At 36.0% G+C, this 18,893-nt stretch overlaps 1 long non-coding RNA gene and 2 pseudogenes across 1 annotated transcript; 1 reads left to right on the top strand and 2 right to left on the bottom strand.

Annotated features, from left to right (window-relative positions):
- Positions 1-621: 621 nt before the first annotated feature.
- On the bottom strand, positions 622-1,341 carry LOC120118720. The gene is made up of 4 exons (XR_005515775.1): positions 1,217-1,341; positions 1,039-1,138; positions 862-958; positions 622-751 (listed from the first exon to the last, which is right to left on the bottom strand). It is a non-coding gene; the product is annotated as an uncharacterized LOC120118720 (long non-coding RNA).
- A 1,675-nt stretch (positions 1,342-3,016) lies between these two features.
- LOC120118813 lies at positions 3,017-7,198 on the top strand (annotated as a pseudogene).
- A 2,140-nt stretch (positions 7,199-9,338) lies between these two features.
- LOC120118812 lies at positions 9,339-10,196 on the bottom strand (annotated as a pseudogene).
- Between the last annotated feature and the right edge of the window lie 8,697 nt (positions 10,197-18,893).

The following is an 18,893-nucleotide window of genomic DNA, read 5'->3' as shown; positions in this document are numbered from 1 at the left end:
ATTCATTGTACAGGGGAACACAGATAGACCGAGCGTCCATAGGCTTAAATCCTCCTAGTAGATCAGCAACATCACTTTGCTGACTTAAGTTCTGGAAAATAAAAAAAAATTAACATGAAAAAAAACACAATGGCATAAGTGTGCTACATGTAAGTGCCAATCTGTCATTCACAGCCCCATGTGTGCTACATTCAAATAATAATGACATAAGTTTGCTAGATAGAGAGATTCTCAATCAGCATACCAGAACAGTACGTTTCTGCCCAAGCCTCATAGCAAGATTCTGCACGTGTAGTCTTCCCAGTGCCAGTTTCACCAACCAATAAAACAGGTTCATTATACTGAACGCAGCAAGCTATTCTCTCAAGTACATGCAAAGAACTACGAATCTTAACAAAAGATCTCTTTTCATCATATAACTGCAAGAATCACAACATTAGAAGGAAGCAAAAGATAATCTAAGCCAAAAATAACGGAATTCCTGTAGGCTTGCTACTCACACTTGCATCAATTCGTTGAAGCCTGACTCGTCCAATCCTGCAATCAAACTCCCAATATGAGAACCAAATTGTCTTCTAATAATTATATGACACAACTCACAGCATCTAATAGCCACCTTAATTATAGGTTCATCGTGAGGATACAAAGTTTCTGCCTGATAAGTTGGAACCGCCCACTTCTTCGCAATCTCTTTCATTATAGCCAACCGGTTTCCAACAGATGTTGAAAAGCTAGCAAATACGTCCACTGCCTACATGAATTGGAAAATACTCACTGAGAATAACATGCAAAATATACCAATAGAAAAATTCAGAAGCACGTAAAAAAGCCAAGGAAACAAGACACCATGCTAAACCATACCTCCTGATAAATACAAAGGCATTCAAAAGCTGTCAAAACATCAGAGGTAAAACTAAAACCCAGTCCAGCAATTCTTTTACACCACTTGAGTAGATCCCTGTAATCAGAAGGCAGAAAAGAGTCAAATCCAGTTGCTGCTGCCATCCCCAATATTAAATTATTAGTGCCAGCTCTTACCTCAATGAGAACTTGCTGAGTGAACTTAAGGAAACAGGTTTTCCAGGATTGAAGTCCAAGGATTGGTGTAGATAGATAGGGTTAACCACTTCAAAAGTTTCTGAAGCAAAAACAAGATTAGCAGGCAACAAATAACGTAGTCTAAGAGCAGAGCTTCTTCAGGCATTGTTGGACCTACCTACAAGCTTTTCAGCAAGGGACTCCAAATTTGGATACCATGCTGTTACTATCTTTTTTAAGTCTTGGTTATTTGGCGGCTAAATCATCACTTTCCTCCACAGCACTCCATTCAAACTCCCACCTACCACCAAAAATTGCAATTTAACCATAATTAAATGTATATGAGGCCAAACAGTCTGTGAAAAGATACAACAAAGAAAAATTCAATAAACAATGCAACGAATTCATCTCAAAATGCTCATATTTCTAGGATTATCAAGTTATTGCTAACATAAATAACTATGAGAATCACTATTGTAAACACTTGAGTATCGATGAAGCACAACATTGTTTTTATTTCTACATATGTTTTCTTAAAGTACATAAATGGTCCTTCGATTATAGGGTATTATTTTATTAAATCCTTCGACTATTAAAAATCACAAAATAATCCTCTAACTATAGAGTGTTGCTTTGTTGAGTCCCTCAACCATTAAATGTTACAAAATGGTCACCTGACTATTCATTATGTTCAAAACTCGTTCTTTTTTGTTAAAAAATTGAAGCATATCATTTTATGACTTTTAAAAGTCGAAGGACTTTATAAAACTATATCCTACTGTCGGAGACCATTTATGTACTTTACCTTTGTTTTTTTATTTAAGTTATGTTCGGATATGGATCAATTTAGTTTTTTTTTGGGGTCCAATTTTAACTACTCGAATTTTGAAATAAATTGTTAGAAAAGGAATGACATTATTTGTGGTCTAAGGTGCATGGCTTTCATGGTTGTGCGTTTTGCAACTGTGTTTGAATGGTTCCACATGCAAATCTTCCAAGAACGTGAAGATTGTAGGCATATATCGAGAACAGGGACTAACACATAATTTTATGGTAGGGATAAACGTAAACTTTTAAAATTTCAAAGGAAGAATTTGAATTTATAAAATTGTAAATGGGCAAAAACATATTTTTAATAAATAAAAATATGTAGAAAAAATTCCAAAATCTATGATAATTTAGATTTATAAGGGTTTACTATCCTATCCCCTTCACTTCCGTATTCTTCCGTCTAGATTAATATTTGTATTTTGTATTGTCCGTTGACCAAGTTGAAAGTTATTTGGTTTATATTTACTTAGCACCTTTCGCTTTTCGTTATGCACGTAATGCCAATTTACGATCATAAGACTTCTTCAAATACTTGAGTACATTAATTCAAGGGTAAATTACGCATTTGGTATCTAAATTATAAATTTTTAATTTTTTAAAAATTATATCTAGTTTTTGTTTTTGTTTTATTTTAGTATCAGTCGTTAAAAGCTTAACGTGTTTAGTACATAAATTATCAGTTTTGGTCTGTTTTCGTACCTAAACTTTTAATTTTTTTTAAGACTCAACGTTAAGTTTTTAATGGGATACTAAAATGAAACAAAAGCTAAACGTTAGGTATGACTTTGAAAAAAATTGGAAGTTTATACTAAAACGAATCAAAACTGAAAGTTTAGATACTAAATACACAATTTACCCTTAACTCAAATAAAAAATAAAAAAGTATAAATTTATCTTCATTTAACTTGTGGGACAAGATTTTGATAAGAATATAATCACATTGTAGGTCGGAAGAGTTATGGTACTCTTAACTTTTATTAGTAAGATTATAAATAAATCATCTAATTTTAACCTCGAGACAGTAGGAAGAAGGTTACCTGGTATAGGCTTATTTGGTTTCCAACTCATATCCCTAAATTCTCTTTAATCATCCTTGATAGATTGCCTACCAAAGATAGGTTTGTTCGATTTGGGTTGATAATTGACAATGTTTGTGGGATGTGTGGGATTGGTATGGAGTCTCAGGATCTTCTCTTTGCTGATTGTTCCTATGCAAAGGAAGTGTGGGGGTACTGTTTTAATCGCTTGTGGTCTTCGACATGAGGCACATAGCTGGGATGAACACTTTTGCTGGCTGACTGTGAACTTGAAGGGAAAATCCCTCAGAGTACGTATCCTTAAGCTTGCGTGGACTGGATTTCTGTACTTTATATGAGAGGAACACAACCATCGACACTATAGGAGTTTGACTCGTTCGGTTGATGTAATTGTAAATAAGATAAAGGAGGGTGTGAAAATTAAATTGTATAGACATTGCATGTATAGGCTTGATGATGTAAATAGGCATTTGTGCACGAGCTAGGGTCTCATCTAGTATGTGTGTTGGTTACGTTTTTTAGCAGCTAGGCTGCATTCTTTTGGATGAATATAATTTACTTATCCAAAAAAAATCATCTAATTTTAGAAAGTAGATCAATTAATGATTTAATGAGTTAATTAAGTTTCGATCGCTTAATTTTTATTTACCCTATAGTTTCATCACACTTTTACTCTTAGCTTTAGGTCGTTTAAAGACGTCTAATATTTAAGTTTTGATGTTGTGCACGAAATAAATTGAATTAAAAAGATTATAATCATGGGAATTAATCAAATTATATACACGTATTTATTAAAATAAAGTTTAGAGGGAAAGGTCCACACGATAAGCTAAAGAAAACATAAAAAAAAGTGGAAAGACAATCATCTCACTTCATCCATCACTATCTTCACCCGAGCTTCATCATCCAAGGATCCAGAACTTTGAAATCGTCGTCATTCTCGGACACTTGGATGATCACCGGTCACACCCTCGGTTCCCAAGCTATCCACACCACCCTTTATCAACGCTTCTTCTCCTTAAACTAAGCCATCCCTAAACCCACCACCGTGCGCCCTTTAGGTAAAAAATCTTTCTTTAGTCCTTGCACTACAGAAAAAACAAGTTTATACCTGCATTTTTTTAGTCCTATAATTGCGTTTTAAACGTAATCTGCTGTTTACATATGTTTTGTGCATGTATAGGTATAGTAAAATCATAAAGACAGGCTCCAACATACGTGTCTATCTAACTGTATCTGGTTGTGCATATGAGAATTTAATTGGCTATGTTTGTACATTTTACTTCGTGACCTAATTCCTTTAATTTAGTACGTCTTGGAAATGCATGGACACATTGATAGAATTAATTTTGTTTTTTTGAAGTATTTGTATGGATAAATCATGAAAGACGCCATGGATATGGGATTATGGTGGTTTCTCCAGGCTTTCGTTGTTGCTGTTTTTACTTTGCAACCCTACTTTTGTCATGCAGAGACAGGTTTGTAATTTTTTATTCGATATTTCTATTTTATGATTCATGCTGGGATTTTGTAATAATAATTAACTATAATTATGATCTCGCAGCTCCACGTTACAGTTTTGTTCAAGAAGCAAGCACGGCTCCTGAGGTCTCGTACCACGACTACATCGTAGTCGGTGGAGGAGTCGCCGGCTGTCCGTTGGCCGCGACTCTGTCGGAGACGGCCAATGTTTTAGTCCTAGAGAGAGGAGGGTCTCCCTATGCCAAGCCTGAAAAGACGGACAAAGGCAACTGGGTGCTCAATATCTTAGACACCCTTCCCGATTCGTTTACCGAAGTAATTGTTACGGAGGACGGAGTATACAGCCACCGAGCACGTGCACTCGGGGGCGGCTCCGTCATCAACGGGGGATTTTACTCGCATGCCGAGCCAGAGTTCGTAAAGAACTCCGGCTTGGATGAAGCTCTGGTAAATGATTCGTATCGGTGGGTCGAAAAGAAGATAGTATTCGAAGCACCTGTGTTGGAGTGGCAAGCTGCAGTGAGGGACGGGTTGGTTGAATCTGGGGTTTTACCGTTCAACGGAGTTACGTACGACCACATCAACGGGACTAAGATTGGCTCAACCATTTTTGATATGGATGATCATAGACACAGTGCAGCCGACTTGCTTGAGTATGCTGACCCAAAGAATATCAAGGTTTACTTGCACGCCACAGTGCACAAGATCATTTTTACACAAGAAAGTAAGTTTATATATAAATTGGTAACTACGTCTTTTTATCACTTAAGTTTAACTATTCTTTTGTTTTGGTCTCTCGACTTTAAAAACTCTCAATTTTATCACTAAAATTTTGAATTATTCTTTTTTTGAAATCACTCTATTGGATGATCCGTGAACCATTCTATGTGAAATTTAGCAGCTGGATCACGACCTAAAGCTGAGGGGGTGATCTTCGAGGATGAATCGGGAGTAAAACACCAGCACTTTTAACAAAAGACAACATGGGTGAGGTAATCATATCAGCAGGTGCCATCGGGAGCCCACAGCTGTTGATGCTGAGCGGAATCGGACCTGCCGATCAACTAGAGGCACTTGGCATCGAGGTGGTGCTGGACCAACCCATGGTTGGCCAAGGCCTTGGCGATAATCCATTGAACTTCCTTTTTGTTCCTTCCCCTGAGCCTGTTGAGATCTCACTCGTCTCGGTTGTGGGCATATACCTACCTACTACTTATATCGAAGCAGGCAGTGGATTGAATTTGCTTCCTTCTGTCGACTGGATTCCTGACTTCATCCTCGACTTCCTAAACCAGGTTTTTACCTTCTATTTCATAGCTATTCGTATAGACAAATGCAAAATTTTAAGTTAGGGACGAACTTGAACTTAAGAGACAACTTAAATATATAAAATTTAAGGGATCAAAAATAGATTTTCAATATAAAATATATAGAAAAATCTAAAATATATATTTAAACTATTAGTTTTGGTCCGTTTTAGTACCTAAACTTTCAATTTTTTCAAAATCATATCTAAAGTTTAGTTTTTGTTTCATTTTAGTACTCATTCAAAATTTAACGTTAAGTTTTGGAAAAAAATTTGAATGTTTAGATACTAAAACAGACTAAAATTGATAGTTTAAGTATTAATTGCATTAAATTTTTACCTATTGGTTCTTAAATGAAACAAAAACTAAACTTTAAGTATAATTTTAGAAAATTTGAAAGTTTATATACTAAATACGTAGTTTACCCTAAAATTAATAAAGTTAAACCTTGACCCCAAATTTTAATGATTTAATTACTTTTTAAGATCTTTAAGTTTTCAAATTTGTGAAATTAAACCCTTATTCTCTTAATTTTTATGATTTATTACTTTTAAAGTTAAACAATTTCTTGGCCTCATAATTTAATCCTAGCTCCGCCTTTGGATAGTCGTCCCTAAATTATCATGTATTTTAAAAAATTCTTTGTATTTTCATTTATAATCTATTTTCGTTCTAAAATTTTATAAGTTCCTCTTGTTAAAATCTTGAAAGTTCATCCATCTACGTGTGTGATTGTACAATTTGGTACGGTTTTTAACTCCGGCCGTTGTCGTTGCATGTGCATGCCGGGACGAAGACCAACATCAGCTCCTTCTTCGACACGAGACTCAAGGGTGGCGTCATCTTTCAGAAAGTTGCTCGTCCACTCTCGACCGGCTACGTCGAGCTCCGTAGCACGGATCCGACCTAGACCCCCAAGGTCAGGTTTAACTACTTCAAAGAACCTGAGGACCTGGAAATGTGTGTGCGAGGCATGCAGACCGTGATCAACGTCGCAAGCTCCGAATCCTTCTCGGACTTCCGTTTCCGACTGATCCCGACGCAGCTTCTGGTGGACCTGGTGGCTCTGGTCCCCTTTAACCAGAGACCTCGAAGCCTCGATACCGCAAAGTCTTTGGAACAGTTCTGCAACGACACTGTGATGTCGTTTTGGCATCATCATGGAGGCTGCCAAGTTGGCAAGGTGTTGGACCATGATTACAAGGTGCTCGGCGTTGATGGACTTAGGGTTGTCGATGCTTCCACCTTCAATTCCACGCCTGGAACTAATCCTCAAGCTACTATTATGATGCTCGGAAGGTAATATTATACGACGTTAAAACGATCATTTGAGCATAATTTAATGAAATCGATTGTATTTTATATAAAAAAAAATTAAATTTGTTTTATGCAGAACCATGGGAGTAAGGATTCAGAAAGAAAAGGGAATTAGAGAAGTTCATCCCACATCGTATGTTCACACCATGCACTCGGATGAGCTCTGAAAAATAATGGAAAATCGAAAATAAAAATAAAATTTAATAGCATTTGAGAGACGTATATACGTGTGTACAATATGTATTTATGTAGAGAAGCATATGTTTTGTAAAAATAATTTTTAAAATTAATATTAAAATTTATCAAACATGATTATAATAAATAATTGGGTAAACTACACTCATGACAGTTTAGTTATGAAATATTCTAATTTGATCATTAATCTTTTAATTTTATCAACTAAACCATCTAATTATTTTAAATGATATCGATCAAGTAATCTGTCGTTAACATTTTATAGAGAACCTGGTGTGACAGTTAACAAAATTAATATAACTATAGATGTGTTCTTCATTACTTATGTATTATATAAATTTGGTTCTAAGTTAAATTTAATTCAAAAAGTTAATCCTGCAATTATATGGTGATAGATTTTGATCGAAGGGAAAATAAATTTGAAGAAGATTGAGGTTGAGGAGAACAAATCTAGGTGCTTGGGGAAGGTGGGGCACCCGAACCATTAAATCAAATGTCAACTAATTTGATAAAATGTATAAATTTTGAAGACTAAAATTATTATTATATCATGTCACGTCGTTATTTGTATTAAGTGTACATGTGACCAAAACAGTTAGGTATAAATTTGAAAAAGAATAATTAGGTGATCAGAACATAATACGAGAATAGGTGGTTGATTAAATAAGTAGTTTATCCAATTTTTTAAGTGGGTCTCAACTGATTTTTTGCTCCCTTCACCATACGGCAAAGGCATGGAGTAAGAGGAAGAATCTATAACATGTGTAACTTAGATATGGGGAAGAGAAAAAGAAGCCGATAATGGAATTTAGCCTATCCAAAGTTCATTTTACAGAAGTCACAAAGCATATCCACGGGATAATCCATTAGCATATGTTATTTCATTCCAATAGTCGATCCGGTTTAATTCTAAATATAACTAGAACTACATGATTTATCATCTTGACTCTATCTATTTTTACTCATCTCTCAGTTAGGGATGTGCATAGATCGGGTTTGATTTTTGACCGTGTAACCCTATTTGAAATTTATAATCTTCAACTGAATCTTATTCGACTTGAGATAATTGAAAAAATATAAAGAAAGAAATGAGCATTATACTAATTATCCCTAGATATATAGAGGAGATTTACAATATTATCTCGGGTCAAAATTTTTCTCCCTAAATTTGAGTTCGTTTTGTCACAACTCTAGTCTTCACAGAACTCAATCCAATATCGAATTTCAAAAATTTTAACCCTATAAAATCGAATCAAAATGTGTCATATTTAAATAATTTCACCATGCCTGACTACCATGGACGGACTATAAGTAAAGTGCAGGAACATATATTCCCAAATCACTTGCTTGGGAGGATATCCCATAGCATAACCCCCTCAAAGCATATTCTATTCTTGTATGTGGTTATTCTCTCTACAGACTTATGGGAATGCTTATAAAGCTCCACATGTATGAAAGGCGATTGAATGTCAAGTGATTTCAAGAAAGATTAATTGCAGAACTCAAGAAGTATAGATTTAGTCAATAAGCAAACCAGCCAAAGGGCACCTCTCACTTGGCAGGTAACTAGAGTGATTGCTGGTATGATTTATGCATGCAAATTCAGTGACTTGCCAAAGGAGAATTGCCCTGTGGCTGATTCAGCTTAATGCCACATGCTTCGTTTTGTGTACATTCTTTTGGTATGATTTCATTTTCTTGGTATACCTTGTTCTCCATTAAACTTAGAATTGAAGTACACAGACAGATACCTTGACCTTACCATATCCAAGTTTCAAATATGCATGCACCCATCTTGGCACTTTCATTTGATCTCTAAGAGCATGTAATTTTATGCTTCAAAGAAAAGAAGAGTTAATCATGCTATGTTTAACCTTTTCTTATTGCCCTAAAGTTGCCTAAAATTTGTATATATTAGAGTATTACACTCTCGAGACGAGAACTCATATTCGATCATCGAAAAAGACCGGACATGAATCATAAACCAGACATAGAAGACATCAAATCACACAATATTTACGGATCATAAAAACGAGTCCATTTCCTTGAATTAGAAGTCGGAAAATGTCAATATACGGTAGTGGTGAAAGATCAATCAAAATTCAAACCCTACCAAACCTAGAATTCAAAGTTATTCTGTTACTTCACTAGTTTTGGGGTTTAGTTTCTGTTGCAGCCTGGATATACTGATGCTTGTTGGATCATTGTCCTGTTAAGTGAAATTCCATGAGTAAATCAACTCAGCTTTTGGAACAGGAACAGAACCTTAACATTGCCAAATGCCAACCAAAAACACACACCTCGGTGGTATGAAGTAAATATTCTCCAGATTTTGTGGAAACACAATTGACAACAGGCAGCCCTAATCAACAAGTACAGACAGTACTGTTGAAAGGGACAAATCTTGGTAGTCAAAGGCACAACGAAACATGATCTCGATGCCTATGAAGCTCGGTCGGATTATGAAGCAATAGTTTGAAGCAGGTCTGGTTTTTCCCGAGCCTACACTTGCAGAACCAGACACTCCCTTTAGTCTATGTCTCTTGGCATCAAGCTCTTTGATCTTCTTCCCCCAAGTGTTTTATATAGTTCACCGCCTCGTTCATATTATCCGACATCGACCGCTTTCCCTGGAAACCCTAAATCAGACATAAATCTCGACATGAATTTAACTAATTAGGCTTTGTTTTACCTTGATGTAGTCACCGGGGAGAAGTGACCGGATTGAAGCATAAAGGGAGGCCATATCTTGCCTCCTTTGTCGTTCAATCTCCCTATGCAGCTTCTGTTTCTTGTATCTATCACAAGCTGCTAACCCTTCACCACCACCGCCGCCGCCGCTACCCTCCAAATGACAGGCTTTCCGACGCCGTATATTTGCCATAGGGTTGGCTTCCACTACTCCATGACCCGTTATCATATCTTGTGGGATTCTGTGTTGATTAATAGCAGAGAAAATCAGGTACAACAGCTCATTACTTTGGTGTAAAGGGAACGTTATTGTTCAAAGATTAAGCTCCAGCTTCTTTTTCCTGTTTATTTTCCTCCACAAAAGGAAGAAAACAAGAAGATTATACGCTTGTTAGGGTATAATGTATAAATGCATTACCGATCATTTTTTCTGCAATTTCTTTGTTCTTTTGCCTTTGGAATAAACAAAAGCAATTATGGAAAATGACCTCACCGGACGCCGGCCATTGTTAATTTAGAAGTTGGATAAATTACAGGCTTTGTCACCGATTTTTACTCTCTCTCCTATTTCACTCACCATACTTTTAATTTTTTCAATTTATTCACTGAACTTTAGACATTGAACTTTTTTTTATCACTCGACCATTAATTTTGTAACACTGTTATGAAATGGTTTATTTAAATATTAAAATCAATATAAATATTAATATTTAAAAAAATTTAAGTCAAAGTTTATAACTTTAAAAGTTGACCGTGAAAGGGAAAGGGAAGAGACAGAGCAACCATCCATGACAGCTAGGGATATAAATGAGTTGAGTCGAGTATTTTTAAGTTCGACTAGACTCGAAAACTCGTAAGTTTAAAATTTTCAAACTCGACTTGAACTCAAAATCATGAATTGAAGGTCATAAAAGCTTGAAATGAAAAAAAAAATCTTAAACTTAACTTGATTGAAGCCTCGAACTCGAACATAAACCTTAAATACCTGAAAATCTAATATTGTATTTTTTTAAATCAATACATAAATGTTAATATTATTAATAATTTTTTAAAAAAATAAAATCTTAATATATTATATTTTTGAGTTGCTCATGAACTTTTCGAGTCGAGTATTAAATAATTCGTTTCGATTTGTTAAAAACTCGAGTCGAGTACTTATTAAACTTTAACCGAATTAATTTCAAGTAGCTCGTGATCTATTTCGTCTCATTTATACCCCTAACAGCAGTCACACATAATCTCTTCTTTATCCTTTTCATTACATCTTTCAAATCCATCTCAAAAAAACCATTTCTTTTTCTCTAAACACACCAACCTTGCTGCCAAACATGGAATGGATAACAAATTTAGGGGGATTTTCAAAACGGAAAATATCGGGATTTTGTTATTCTCAAACGTCGTTGAAAGACTTAAAACTGGGAAGCTCAATTTCTTCTGTCGCATAGAAGGGTTCATGCTGTTAATGGAGGTTTGAATGTCTGAGTCACACCATGAGAGTGTTGGAAATAAAACACTCACACAAACAACTTTTATTGAAACTCAAACAAATATTACAAGAGTACTCTCACTCAAAAACAAGAACTACAACTCACTCTTATAAGACTTTGCTTCTTCACTCACTTAGAAGCTCTTAATTTTTCTTGATGCTTAAAACTAAAATGGGAAGGGGTATTTATACTACTCAAGAACAATCCTACACCACACAAATAAACTAATTTAAACCATTACAAATTCAACAAATATCTAACTCTCACCTAACTAAATTGATGTAAGCAATGACATCATTAATTAAATGATGTAAGCAATGACATCTTTAATTAAATGATGTAAGTAATGACATCAATTTAGTTTGGGTTTGGGTTTAGGCTCCCATAATGGATCAAGTTTATGATCCAACACCCTCCCTTAAACTTGATCTCGTGACCCCTAGTAGGTTCCTTAATCTTAAGAAGTCTTCGCTGGTCAGAGGCTTGGTAAAATATCAGCAACTTGATCTTGTGACTTCACATATTCAACTTCCACATCTTTTCTTGCAACACACTCCCTTATATAGTGGTAGCGAATATCAATGTGCTTGCTTCGATCATGGAATACTGGATTCTTCGCTAAGGCAATGGCTGACTTGTTGTCGACACAAACCTTGGTAGGCTCTTCTTGTATCAAACCAATCTCCTTCAATAGATTTCTAAGCCAAATTGCATGACAAACACATGAGGTAGCAGCAACATATTCCGCTTCACAAGTGGATAATGTGACAATCGGTTGTTTTTTTGACATCCATGTGAATGCAATATCTCCCATGAAAAATACGAATCCAGTAGTGCTCCTTCGATTATCTATGTCTCCACCCCAATCACTGTCGCTATATCCAACAAGCTTGTAATCATTAGAAACTGAATAGAACAAGCCAAAGTCAATTGTACCTTTCAGATAGCGAAGAATTCTCTTTGCGGCTTTAAAATGGGTGGTTGTTGGGGATTCCATGTAGCGACTAACCAATCCAACTGCGTGAAGAATATCGGGTCTCGTGCAAGTTAGATAGCGTAGACTTCCTACCAAACTTTTGAAGAATGTTGGATCTACACTTTCGCCTTCTTCATGTTTGGTCATCTTGATCCCGTATTCTGCCGGTGTGCTTATTGGCTTACAGTTCTCCATCTTGAACTTCTTCAGTATCTCCTTTGCATAGCTTTCCTGTGAAATGAAAATTCCATCATTTTGTTGCTTAACTTCAATGCCAAGGTAGTACGCCATGAGCCCCATGTCTGTCATCTCGAATTCTTTCATCATCACATCCTTGAATTCATTAAACATGCTTGGGTTGCTTCCAGTGAAGATCAAATCGTCCACGTAGAGGCACACGATCAAAATATCTTCATCTTTGATCTTGATATAGAGCATGCTCGTAGGGACATTTGTTGAAGCCATTCTCTTGGAAGTACTTGTCGATTCGGCTATTCCATGCCCTTGGTGCTTGTTTTAGCCCGTAAAGAGTCTTCTTCAACTTCAACACCTTGTCTTCATGCCCTTTGACTTCATAGCCTGATGGTTGCTGAATGTAAAGTTCCTCTTCAAGAACTCCATTTAGGAAGGCGGACTTTACATCCATCTGTTGTATCTTCCACTTGTTTTGAGCTGCCAAAGAAATGATTAGTCTGATAGTCTCCAATCGAGCAACAGGAGCAAATACCTCATCATAGTCAATTCCAGCCTTTTGACTATAGCCTTTAGCAACTAGCCTCGCCTTGTGCCTTTCAATCTCTCCTTTGGCGTTTTGCTTTGTTTTGTACACCCATTTGACACCTATCGCCTTATGTCCCTTGGGAAGTGAGGTAAGTTCCCATGTGTCATTCTTCTCGATGGCCTTGATTTCTTCGTCCATCGCATCTCTCCATTTCTTTTCTTGTACCGCTTCTTGAAAGCTCACTGGTTCACAATCGGCAAACAGACAAAATAATGTAAGATTATCTTGTCGTTCAGTTACCTCATAGAGATCTCTAAGGCTTCTTGTGCGTTGCATAACTCTTTCACTTTGACTCCCACTTGACGATGATGAAGGTGATGAGTCTCCTTGAGTGGTTGATGTTGGTGAAGTGGGTGGAGTTTCAAGCTCTTGTTGAGATTCATCTAGTTGCTCCCTCATTGTCTGCTCATCTTCTTCAAACTGAGGAAAGAAATTGAAGTCATCTGTATGGGAGTTAAAATCCCATTCTCCTTCTTCGTTGAAGACCACATCTCGACTAATCACAAACTTCTTATTGTCTGGATTGTACAACTTGTAGCCCTTCGAATTAGCATCATAGCCGATGAAGATAAAACTCTCGCTTTTATCATCAAGCTTCGTTCTTCTCTCGTCTGGTACGTGAACATGGCTATACTTCCAAAGGTTCTCAAGTGGGAAATGCCAGGCTTTCTTCCACTCCATGCCTCTTGCGGTGTCTTTCCCCATACACTTCTTGTTGGAGATCGATTTGACAAGTAGACTGCACACGATACTGCTTCCGCCCAAAATTCTTTGGGTAGTTTCTTGCTTTTGAGCATGCTTCGTGCCATGTCGAGGATTGTTCTATTCTTTCTTTCTGCCACACCATTTTGCTGGGGGATCTAGGAACTGTCATTGGTCGACGAATTCCATTTGCTTCACAGAACTCTTGAAACTCCCTGGAAGTAAATTCTCCACCTCGATCGGATCTCATGGCTTTGATCTTTCTACCACTTTCTCTCTCCACTGCTGCTTTGAACTTCTTGAATACTTCAAAAACTTCTGACTTCTGTTTCAAGAAATATACCCAGGTTTTTCTTGAAAAATCATCAATGAAGAGAAGAAAATAGTTATTGTTACCGAGAGAACTTGGCTTGATCGGTCCACACACATCGGTATGGATGAGCTCAAGTGGCTTCTTAGCTCTTGTCTCTGACTCCTTTGGAAAGCTTTTCCTGAATTGTTTTCCGACTAGACACCCTTCACAGAGTTGGTCAGGATGGTTGATGTGAGGTAGTCCTTTCACCATCTCCTTCTTAGATAATAGCTCTAGACCTCCAAAATTGAGATGCCCAAATCGAAGATGCCAAGCCATGATGCATCTTTGTAGCAAGCTTTCAGGCACTTTGCAACATCATTTTGTATGTTGATCAAGAACATTCTATTCTTTGACATCGGCACTTTAGCAATGAAGTTATTCTTATCATCTTTTATAGAAGATTATAATTATTCATATGAATATCATAACCTTTCTCTACCAGTTGCCCTAAACTTAAAATGTTACTTTTCATATTGGGCACATAGTAGACATTTGAAATAAATTGATGTCTCCCATCTTTCAAACGGATAAGAATGTTACCTCTCCCTTTCACTGCTATTGTGGAATCATCTCCAAACGAAACATTTCCACTTACTGACTCGTCTAGCTTCACAAACATGTCTTTCCTTCCACACATGTGATTGCTTGCACCACTGTCAAGATACCAGGAATTTGCTTGGCCACCATCAGTTTCCTTTCGTGCTAGAAGAAGAGTTTCTTTGCCATCTGTCTTTTCCTCCACGTAATTGACCTTCTCCTCAATTTTGTTGTTGGGAGCTCTACATTCTGAAGCATAATGCCCAAATTTTTGACAATTATAACATCGAATTTGAGATTTGTCATACTTTGAGTTTGGATTAATTCTTCCACGGCCTCGTGTTGAGCTTTCTCCTTTCTCATAGTTGTTGTTGGAATTGTTATTGTTGTAATTCCAGCCTCGTCCACGACCTCGACTTCCACCTCGTCCATGGCCTCTACCTCTGCCTTGGCCACGTTGGTTTCTATCATTGTGTTGGCTCTCATGAATATCCTTGAGTTGCAGCTTGAGGAGTTGCTCAGTAAACTCATGCTTCTTTTTATGCTTCTCTTCGTATGCTTGCAATGATCCTTGGAGCTGTTCGATCTTCATTTCTTCCAAGTCTTTAGTTTCTTCAATCGTCACGACGATGTGCTCAAATTTGGGATCCAACGAACGGAGTATCTTCTCTATTATCCTCACATCGTCTAACTTTTCACCATTTCTTTTTAATTGATTAGAAACAGCTACTACTCTTGAGAAATAATCTGAAATAGACTCAGATGCTTTCATGTTTAAGGATTCGAATTCACCTCTTAATGTTTGGAGACGAACCTTCTTCACTTGCTCGGATCCTTTGTAAGAGGTTTGCAGCTTCTCCCACGCTTCCTTGCTAGAGCTTGCACTTGAAATCTTTTCAAAACCATCATCATCTAATGCTTGATAGATGAGGTAGAGAGCCTTCTTGTCTCTCTTTCTTGAATCCTTCAAAGTTGTCTTTTGATCTGGTGTAAGAGTAGCAAAAACATCATCATCCGCAGGCTCATTATAGCCTTTCTCTATGATATCCCACACATCTTGTGATCCAAGAAGTGCCTTCATTTTGATACTCCAATTGTCGTAGTTGTTGTTGTTGAGTGTCGGAACTTGGAATGGTGCCATACCATTTGCCATATCTCTCAATATAATGAGATTTTGTAAAATCCGATTGCAGGGATGAATCCGGAACGATGAAAAAAACTTTGGAGGGACTTGGACAACTCGGTCAAGGGCTCCAACTCGGCTGAATCGGCTCAACTCGGTGAGTCAACTCGATTTTTTTTGGCAGCAGTCTTCCGGCGGTGCGTGGCGGTGCGTCAGAACTCAGATTGAGAAAATTCTGGCGGCGTCGTATTCCTCTTGTCGAGACCTTCGATCTTTCCAACTCTCTCTGATGCCACTATGTTGGAAATAAAACACTCACACAAACAACTTTTTTGAAACTCAAACAAATATTACAAGAGTACTCTCACTCAAAAACAAGAACTACAACTCACTCTTATAAGACTTTGCTTCTTCACTCACTTAGAAGCTCTTAATTTTTCTTGATGCTTAAACTAAAATGGGAAGGGGTATTTATACTACTCAAGAACAATCCTACACCACACAAATAAACTAATTTAAACCATTACAAATTCAACAAATATCTAACTCTCACCTAACTAAATTGATGTAAGCAATGACATCATTAATTAAATGATGTAAGCAATGACATCTTTAAAAATGATGTAAGTAATGACATCAATTTAGTTTGGGTTTGGGTTTAGGCTCCCATAATGGATCAAGTTTATGATCCAACAGAGAGATCATGAAGGCAACCAAAGCCTGGGTACCCACCATTCTTGGCCCACTGGGATTGATGTCCCAAGCCGACCATTGTGACGGGGTGCTTTCGGTGCATCGGTAAGCAACCTGATGGATGGATTTATCTTTTGTTTTTGGTGCTTATTCTTTCGAATAATGAAATGGTTTTTGTCTATTTGTGTTCGTGGTTTTTTTTTCATCCTTTGTTAAGTGCCAAAGGATGATGGATTTTACCCTATTTCATCCTCATTGTTTGATGTGGTAGTGTTCTTTGGGTACAATTTGCAAGAAACTTCTCTTCATTCTTATTCAATTTTATTGGTAGAAATAGAATCCATATAATGCATGCATTAGCTTCAGTCGATTCTCATTGCTCGTCCGAGGAAACCCCTCATCTACCCTTCAACCTTAACTCTTTCATCGCCTTCATTTTCCGCCGACTGAAGTCTGTCGTTGATAGCCTCTTCGAAGAAGAAGAACCTGTTTGTATTTTTGGTTTTATGTTGGTTTAGGGGTTGTTGGTTTACTTCAGAATGATTAAGCGTCGAATAATTCAAATGCTGAATAAGTCAGAGACTCTGAATGGTTTGACTCTAAATATGACATGTTTTGATAACTGGCTCTGAATGATGTACTTCTGTGCTGAATCAGTCAGTACTGTTTTGCTGAATCAGTCAGCACTGAATCATTCAGAGGTACGAAACAAACGCGCTGAATGTTAAACGATTCAGTATTCAACACTGAATGATTCTATTAAAAGACAAACAAACAACCCCTTAATCTTCTTTTCATTTATTTTCCCTTTTAGTTTATTTATATTATTATTTTTTTGCATACGGAACTAACACGGGTCTTCTCCTATTTGTACAAAAAAGAAGCTAATTATGCCGTGTCATAACGGTATTAAAAATTAACGGTTGATGGATCAAAAAATTCAATCTCTAAGATTTAGTGAACAAATTAAAAAATTAAAAGTACGATGAGTGAAATATGAGAGAAGTGAAATATAGTGAGTACGTGTGTAATTTACCTTTAAAAGTTTTGTTCAATATACAAATTGGTATCGTAATTTGAAAACTTTTCAACTTAGTACTTGTATTCTTTTTTTTTTTTATCAAATTGGTATTTGAATTTGGGAAAAAATTATTAAATCGATACTTATCGTGGGATTCTATCAATCAATAAGTTGAGATTAAAAAATCAGGTTAAGAAACCATTAAATACCAGGTGTTAACGTGATTGATTCTTAAATATGTAATTTAGGGTAAATTACATATTTAAGACATCAAATATGAACAGAAATATGGATTTTGAGATATTTTGTCAAAAAAAAAAGTTTCATTCTTGATCTTTTAATTTGGAATAGAAGATTTGGATTTGAGTTGAGTTTTTAATGCATTGATATTTGTTCATTTATTTGATCTTTTCGTTTCTTTTGACATCAAGTTTCTCATTGTTCTTCTGACCATCGATTGTCCGACACATGTTCACCATAGCTTACTCCCTTGTTACCGCCGCTTGCGTGGAGGCCACCAAGATGGAATATTTTAAATATTTTACTAAATATTTATTAAACATTTTAAAAATATTTAAAATATTTTATTATTTATTTTTTAATAAATGTCACATCATCATGAGACACGTCAGTAATTTAGCTAATATGGAAACAAGCAAACAATTGGCATTCACACAAGCAAAAACTAACGATTATGCTAATTAAAACGGTCAAAGGTACAACTTGATGCAACTCAAAATTCGGATCGATTAGAAAAATTAAATTTTTCGATTTAATTTGACTCGAAAAAAACTCGACTCGAATTGACTTCGAGTTACAATTTCATAAACTCGACTCGACTCGAAAAATTTCAAGTTCAAATATAATTGTAAAATGTAACTCGAATAACTCAAAATTTTAATAATTAGTGAATTTATTTTTAAGTTTAAATCGAGTCATTAGACTTTATCTGATATATGTATATCACATGAATAAAATATGAAGAAATATATTTGTATTATATATATGATTACAGAAAGTCACTTAAATTAAAATCAAAAATAATATAATATTATAAATATTTTTAATTAAATTTAAATAAAACTCTAAAAATCGATTTGACTCCATTCGAAAAAATTTTAAATCAAATCCGAATTATATAATAAACTCTTTAACTCAAATAATTCAAAAAAAAATAATTCAAATCAATTGAACGTTCACTGTTCTTCCCATTATTCATCTTATACATTGGATCTGTGATCGACACTCGCAGGTCTTTGTCTATGGACAAAGACTTGTCATGCCATATGTTTCATTAATAGCTGTCTAAAGAGTTGTCTT

The sequence above is a fragment of the Hibiscus syriacus genome, unplaced genomic scaffold, assembly GCF_006381635.1.
Source record: "Hibiscus syriacus cultivar Baekdansim isolate YM2019G1 unplaced genomic scaffold, ASM638163v2 tig00110328_pilon, whole genome shotgun sequence".
NCBI lineage: Eukaryota > Viridiplantae > Streptophyta > Magnoliopsida > Malvales > Malvaceae > Hibiscus > Hibiscus syriacus.
The sequence above is the reverse complement of the archived record's forward strand: the minus strand, read 5'-3'. Positions and strand labels throughout refer to the sequence as shown.